The 8360-nt window shown below is 34.9% G+C and overlaps 1 pseudogene; it reads right to left on the reverse strand.

The window, feature by feature from the left end:
* Positions 1-2295: 2295 nt before the first annotated feature.
* On the reverse strand, positions 2296-2628 carry LOC136335431 (large ribosomal subunit protein eL33 pseudogene; annotated as a pseudogene).
* Positions 2629-8360: the final 5732 nt, after the last annotated feature.

Genomic DNA, 8360 nt, shown 5'->3' on the forward strand with positions numbered 1-8360 from the left:
TCATAGCTTACATTTTCACTGTAAAGAATCATGTTTTCTGTAGTGATGACTGTTTACTTCAATCTTTTTCAATCTGTATACTTATTTCTGTCTCTTGTCCTATTACATTGGCTAGGACTTCCAGTACAATGTCAAATAGACGTGATAGTAAAGATTATCATCTTTTCCTGATTTTAAGGGTAATATTTTTCAATATTTTACCATAATCATATAATGTTATCTGTGAAATTTTCTTAGGTACCCTTTATCAGACTGAGGAAGTTCCCTGATACCCCAGCTTGAGATGTTTTAATTGTGAACTTGTGTTCACATTTATCAATGTTTTTTTTCTGAATCTACTAAGAGGATATGGGTTTTCACCTTTACTTCATTATTGTGGCAAATTTCATTAATTGATTTTCTAATGTTAAACTGCCCTTGCTACCCTGGAATATATCTCATTTGCAAAATTTTGTTTAGGAATATTGTGCCTGTTTATGAAAGATATTGGTATGTGATTTTCCTTTTTTTGTAATTTCCTTGTCAGGTTTTATATCCAGCTATGCTGACTTCATATCCTCTATTCACTGAAATAAATTTTTTATAAAATTAATATCTCTTCTTCATTAAATATATAACATATAATTCTAGTGAATTCCAGTGAAGCCATCTGTGCTTGGCGTTTACTTTGTGGAAGGTTTATTATAAAGAGTTTTAATTGTTTAATAGATATAGGACTGTTCAGAATTTCTATTTCTTCTTGATTATATTTTGGTAAATTTTATTTTTCAAGGAATTTGTCTATTCATGTAGATACTCATACTTTTTGGCATAAACTATTAATTGATATCCGTTCTTTATATTGTATTTTGTATTTTCTCTGTTTTCTTATTCAATTTTACTGGGTTTTTTTCAAGTTTATTAATTTCTAATAAACAATATTTGGCTATGTGGATATACTTCACTGTGTATATATTCATTTTACTGATTTCTGCTCTTACTTTTATTATTTCCTTACTTCACTTCCTTTGGATTTTCTTTGAGGTTATTTTTCTAACTTCCTGCATTAGAAGCTTAGGTTATTGATTTACAACCCATTCTTCTAATATGTACATTAGGTCTATGAATGTATTTCTGAACACTGCTTTAGCTACAATTCACCAATTTTAGTAGGTGCTTTTTATATAGTCAGCTCAGAATATTTTATAATTTCCATTGTACTTACTTCTTTGACCCATAGTTTATTTTTGAAGTGTGTTCCTTAATTTCTAAATACTTGAAATTTTAAAGTTATAGTTCTGGTACTAAGTACTAATTTAATTCTGGTGGTCAGAAATAACACAGTATATAGTTTTTGACTTTTGAAATTTGTTGAAACTTGCTTTATGGACTAAAGCATGTTTTGATAAATAATGTATACTTGAGCCCTGGCCGGTTGGCTCAGTGGTAGAGCGTTGGCCTGGCGTGCAGGAGTCCCGGGTTCGATTCCCAGCCAGGGCACATAGGAGAAGCGCCCATCTGCTTCTCCAACTCTTCCTGTCTCCTTCCTCTCTGTCTCTCTCTCTTCCTCTCCCGCAGCCGAGGCTCCATTGGAGCAAAGTTGGCCCAGGTGCTGAGGATAGCTCCATAGCCTCTGCCTCAGGCGCTAGAATGGCTTTGGTCGCAACAAAGCAACACCCCAGATGGGCAGAGCATCGCCCCTGGGGGGCATGCTGGGTGGATCCTGGTCGGGCGCATGCGGGAGTCTGACTGCCTCCCTGTTTCCAACTTCAGAAAAATACAAAAAAATAAAAATAATGTATACTTGAAAAGAATGTGTATTCTATACTTTGGGGTGTAGTATATTATAAATACTGATTGGATAACATTGGCTGGGTAGTGTTATTTAGATAGTCTATATTTTAATTTTTGATTGTTGTATAAGTAACTGGCAAAGCTGTGTTGAATTCTCCAGATATGATTGTGTTTTAGACATGAGTCCTTAGGTGCATATTAATTTTGCAATGTTGCTTTTTGTTGAATTAACTCCTTTAACAATGGAATTTCCCTCTTTATTCACATAATTGCTTCTTGCTGTAAAGTTACTTACTTTCTTTGATATGAATATAATAATATATATATTTGCTTTCATTGGTTAGGTGTCTAAATGACATATTTGATCCATCCTTTTCACTAAACCATTCTGTTTTCATATTTATTGTATTTTGATATATCTCTTGTAAGTAGCATATAATTGGATCTTTTAAAAAACCTTCTAATATCCTATATTGTATCATGAGAACAAATCCACCTTTATTTATTTACTTTTCAATGAGTTTAAATCCTTTAGGGGTACAGCATTACATGGTGTCTCTGTCCAATGGCCCTAGCAGTAAGGTTGCTTTAGAATTTGGCACAAGCCATGCCACTGTTCCCATGAGCATGAATTATCTTTCCACAGATGACACTGGCTTTGTTTGATTTGCCACCAAGAGTCACTGTGTTGTCCTTTGCTTTGTGCACATAAGCACATCTCTTGCCTAAATAAAATTCAGTTTCATCTTGAGCATATACACATTCCATTTTAAGAAGAGCTATGTGTTCTCTCTGGTTCCAGAGACCCTATGGATAGCCAGAAAAAGTGGCCATGGACCACAGCCTTCCAGATATATGTATTTGTCATTTTAAATGTCCTGTTCCCAGCAGAACTCCATAGGCTCCAAGATGGTGGAAAGAATCTGTTTTTTAATTGGGAGTTTGTTCTTTTAGATTCACTCTAATTGTGGAATAATTAAATTGCAGTTAAGTCTACTACCTTGCTATTTGTTTTCTATTTTCCCCATGTGTTGTCTTCTTCCTCCCTTCATGCCTTAGTTTTTATTAATCAAGGTTTTTAATATTCCATTTTATCTTTTTTTTTAAGAATGAAGTATTTTTTATTTTTTATTTTTATTTTTTTTAAGAGAGGAGAGAGAGAGGGGGAGAGAGAGAGAGAGAGAGAGAGAGAGAGAGAGAGAGAGAGAGAGAGACAGGGGGGAGGAGCTGGAAGCATCAACTCCCATATGTGCCTTGACCAGGCAAGCCCAGGGTTTCGAACCGGCGACCTCAGCATTTCCAGGTCGACGCTTTATCCACTGCGCCACCACAGTTCAGGCCTCTATTTTATCTTTTTGTTTCCCTTTTACTTTCAGTCTTTTAGTAGTTAATCCTAGAATTTAAAAAATGTATTCTTATTACAGTGTACACCTAATTGTCACAAATAATGTAAGAATCTCACAACAATTTGTCTCTATTTACCCCATACTCATCTTTATTGATTTTATATATTTTATTGCCTACCTATGTATAAACTCCACAAATATGTGTTATAAGAGTTTCTTATATTTACTTAGTATGATGATGTGGGATTATTTACCTTCAACTTAAATAAAGTCCTTTGGGTTTATTATATTAGCCTGCTTGGGATGCAATTTTGCAGCTTATTTGTCTGAGATTTTTTTTAATTCCCTGGGAGGGAAGGTATGAAAATCTAGGTTGGTAGGGTTTTTTTTTCTTTTCTCTCAACTGTTTAAAAAGATGTTACTCTATTGCCTTCTAGTTTCCATAAATTTTTGTTTCAATATCAACTAGTATCTTTGGTGTTGTTTTTCAGGAGATATTGTATCTTTTCTTCTGGCTACTGTAGTGATATTCTTTTTATTTTTTTTTATTTTTTTTTTTTATTTTTCTGAAGTTGGAAACGGGGAGGCAGTCAGACAGACTCCTGCATGCGTCCCACCGGGATCCACCCGGCACACCCACCAGGGGGCGATGCTCTGCCCATCTGGGGTGTCGCTATTGCAACCAGAGCCATTCTAGCACCTAAGGCAAAGGCCATGGAGCCATCCTCAGCGCCCGGGCCAACTTTGCTCCAATGGAGCCTTGGCTGTGGGAGGGGAAGAGAGAGACAGAGAGGAAGGAGAGGGGGAGGACTGGAGAAGCAGATGGGCGCTTCTCCTGTGTGCCCTGGCTGGGAATTGAACCCGAGACTCCCGCACGCCAGGCTGACACTCTACCACCGAGCCAACCAGCCAGGGCCCGTGATTTTCTTTTTATCCCAAGTTTTCAGAAGTTTGACCATAGTTTGCTTAGGTGTGGTTTTCTCTTTCCCTGCTTGGTGTTTGCAATGATTTTTGAATCTGTGAGCTTTATCATTTGTTAAACAGGAAAAATTCTGAGTCATCATTCTTTTAATATTACTGATGCTTCTCTCTCCTCTCAAATTAAGTATATTAGACTTTTTGCCTATGCCCCATATCTCATATTTTTTATTATTATTTTTCTTCTGTGTTCAGTTTAAATATTTTCTATGATTAACTTTGAGTCTAGACTGGTGCTGTAACCATTCAAATAGTTCTTAAGTGCAGATAATTTCAACGTACATTACTAGAATGTCCATTTGATTCCTATTTATAGACTCAGATTCTTCACTGAACTATTATACTCTGTCTTTGGATCCATTTTTTCCATCTTTGCATCCAATTACTTTAACATACTAATTGTAGTTATTTTGAAGTTCTTATCAGATAACTACTCATCTCTGATGCTGCTTCTTTTACTGTTTTAGTTCAGAGTATTTTTTTTCTTTGCATGTCCAGTGAGTTGTTTTGTTTGTTTTGGTTTGGTTTTTCTGCTGGTTAATATACTTTTTTGTTTTGTTCTATTTGTTCCTTTCACTATTTATCTCATGGTGGTTTGGTTGTTTTTTTCTTTGCATATCCAGTGGGGTTGTTTTGTCTGCTAGTTAATATAGTGGTTATTACAGTGATGAGGCTCTAGCTTATATTGCCTTCCGCTGAGTGTTGAACCTTGTTCTGAAGCAAGTGTCTAAGTTTAGTCCTTACTCCTTATTGTATAACACTGCTCATTCATGTTCATGCTCCTTAATTCTAGGATGTGGAATTTCTGGGGTCTCCATTAAGTGTGTAGGTATTCATGAAGGGTTATACACTCCAAATTAGGCTTGGCTTAACCTCTGTCTTCCCTTTATTGTGCAACCTCTGAAATCTCTGTTCAGTTCTCAACCTCCCAGACTGTTCTCTGCTAGGTCTACTGGAGTCTTGCCCTGCTCATACATATCTTAACAGTGGGCCAAGTACCAGAGGGGAATTTTAATGCAATTTTGAAGGGCTCATTCTCTGCAACTCCTTCCTTTAAGGGAACTTGGCCTCTAAACCCAGCTATGTTAGTAGGCCTGATCTCTGATCTCTGTTTCCTCCGTCCATAGACATGGCTGTTCTCTGCTTGGTCTCCATATCCCTGTGCTAGGATGAATGTGAGGCTTGCCTCATGTGCTTACCTTTTCTGAAGGGTAATAATCTGCCTTGGTTGCTGTCCAGTGATTGCAATTTTTTTTTTTTTTACACAATTTGTTTAGCTTTTATTTTTTTTACAGCAGGAAGGTGATCCCAATGTCAGGTACTCAATAATAAATAGAGCTGCAAATCAAGAAATTCATATTTTAAAAGGAACAATTATATCTTTCTCATTTCAAGCTGTAGTGCCAGGCTAAACATAACAAGCTTCTTACCACATGCTCCCACTCAAACTTAAATCCCAAATTGAAATTTCTGTATTTTTATAGGGTTCTGCCTTTTATTTTTATGCTTTTGTAAAAGTTAATAGCTTAATAAAATATACTCACCCTAATCTTTGTTAAATTTTCTATTTATATAATTGGAGTAAAAAGAAAATATTTATATATTTATATTTTCATATTTCATAGACCATTACAGACAAAAGTTAGATTTATTAGGTCAAAGACAGAAAATGAAGGACAAGTGCTAGATTTCCTTCAATGGTAAAATAAGAGTGAAATAGATGAGCTTTGTCATTTCATTCATTCAATTATTTTCCAATTTTATTAAGATATAATTGACATGTAACTCTGTATTGGTTTGTGTGTACAATATGACGATTTCAGTTTATATATATTTCAAAATGATTATCATAACTTTAGTTAACATCCATTACCTCACAAAATTACAATTTCTTTCTTCTTGTGATGAGAAATTACCCTTAGAAACTTTTATATATACAGTACACTATCTTAACTTTAGTCACCATGCTGTACATTATATCCCCAGAGCTTACATAGCTCATAATTGGATGCTTGTACCTTTTGACCTCCTTCACCCAATTAGCTCACTCCCTGCTCCCTGCCTTTGGCAATCACCAATCTGTTCTCTATATTTATGACTTTAGTTTTTTTAGATTCCACAAGTGAGATCATTCAGTATTTGTATTTGTCTGACTTATTTTACTCAGCATAATGCCATCAAGGTCCAGCCATGTTATTAAAATCGGCAGTATTTTCTTCTTTTTATGGATGAGATATAGATATAAATATCTCATTTTCTTTATTTATCTGTCAGTAGACACGTAGGTTATTTTCATCTCTTGGGTATTGTAAATAAGGCTGCAATGAACATGGGTGTGCAGATATCTTTCCAATATAGTGATTTCATTTCCTTCAGCTGTAAGCCCCAAAGTGGAGTTTCTGGATCATGTTAGTTCTATTTTTAATTTTTTTTGAGGAACCACCATACTGTTTTCCAGAGCACTGTACCAATTTACATTCCCACCAACTGTGCACAAGTGTTCTTTTTCTTCACATCCTCGCCAGCACTTTTTATCTTTTTGATAATAACCATTCCAACAGGTGTGAGGTGAAACCTCATTGTGGTTTTGTAATTCCCTGATTATTAGTGATGTTGAGCACTTTTTCATGTACCTGTTGGTCATCTGTCTTCTTTGAAAAAATGTCTATTTCCTCTGCCCATTTTTAAGTTGAATTGTCTTTTTCCTATTAAATCATATGAGTTCTTTACATATTTTGACTGTTAGCCCTTTATCAGATGCATGATTTACAAATATTTCTCCCATTCTACAGTTTGTCTTTTCATATTGTTGATGGTTTCCTTTGCTGTGCAGCTTTTTAGTGTGCTGTAGTCCAACTTGTTGATTTTTTGCTTTTGTTGCCTTTGTTTTGGATGTCAAATCCACAAAATCATGGCCAAGACCAGAGTCAAGGAGTTTACCCTGTATCTTTTCTTCTAGAAGTTTTATGGTTCTGAGTATTTGAGCTTTGTCATCTTATTCTTTCTTGCTTTTTTGATGTATACCCAAAGGAATAAGTATTGTGTACCTTCACTAAAATTGGTTTAGACACAAAAGTAGAGTTAGGCGGCTCTGTAATTCCTACCTCTCATAAATTGCTTTTTAAAACAATTCAATCCCTGGATAGGAGTCTAAAATAAAATGTTTATAGTAGAAAAGCTTCTGTGTTATGATCACAGAAAAAAGAATTTATTTCCATTATGTTGAAAAAAAACAAAGACATTACTGAGCATTCCTTATTTCCCTAATATGCTATTGCTATTTACTTGACATTAAAGATTATAGTAATTTAAATATTTCAAAGGGACTTTTAAAGTAGGTGCCCACTATGTTCAAAGCATTATTTAGTCATTAAATATATATTGAATATTTAATGTTCAAATAGTGCAGGGGGTACCAAAAATATGTCAAACACAATTTTTCAAGGATTTATTGTGGGAGGGGTCAATAAACATAGTACATGGATCTGGCGCTATTGCTACCCTTTATAGTGTCATGCAAGTTCAAGAAGGAAAGGATCTTTGTTTTGGTGGATAAAAAAAGGTTTCATGAAGGCAGTGGTATCAAATTTGGTCTCAAATGTAGGGTAGGATTTTGACAGGTAGGGAAAAAGAAAGGATGTATAAACTTTGAGAATTACATAGTCAAAGATAGAAAAAAGATAATAGCAGAAGGTCCAATTTGCCTGGAGATTAAAAATAACAATAGGAAGGTAATGTGTGGCCTCTTTATTGGGAATTTAAATGCATGGTTCCAGTTGGGGGTTAGGCCAACTGGAGGAGCTGTTGTTGATGGGCGAAACAATGTGACTGGGGCTTAGAAACATTCATTAGGCCATGAGATGATACCAGGAGTTCAGGGCCTATGCCAGTCCACAGAAGTTTCCAACTACCTGATTAGGAAATCTTGAATAATGTAATGAGTTTGCATAAAATTCAATTCATTTAATGTAAAGGACTCTCATATATTCCAAAGTTCAGCCCTCTCTACAACACTGTTTTTAAAAAACTCTATAGAAAAATAAATGATAAATTCCCATGTTCACTGACAATATTAACAATAGTCAAGAAGTACAAACAATATGTCCAATGGTAGATAGATGAAAATGTTGTATGTATGTATTTATCTTTAATTTTATATATATCAGTTCTTTAAAAAGTTTTTTTAATGAAAATTAAAAGTTGCTGATCCTATGTTGTTCCTTAAAACACTTTTTTTTTATGTGTTATTGGTGAGAAAACCAG

The sequence above is a fragment of the Saccopteryx bilineata genome, chromosome 4 (assembly GCF_036850765.1).
Source record: "Saccopteryx bilineata isolate mSacBil1 chromosome 4, mSacBil1_pri_phased_curated, whole genome shotgun sequence".
Classification (NCBI taxonomy): domain Eukaryota; kingdom Metazoa; phylum Chordata; class Mammalia; order Chiroptera; family Emballonuridae; genus Saccopteryx; species Saccopteryx bilineata.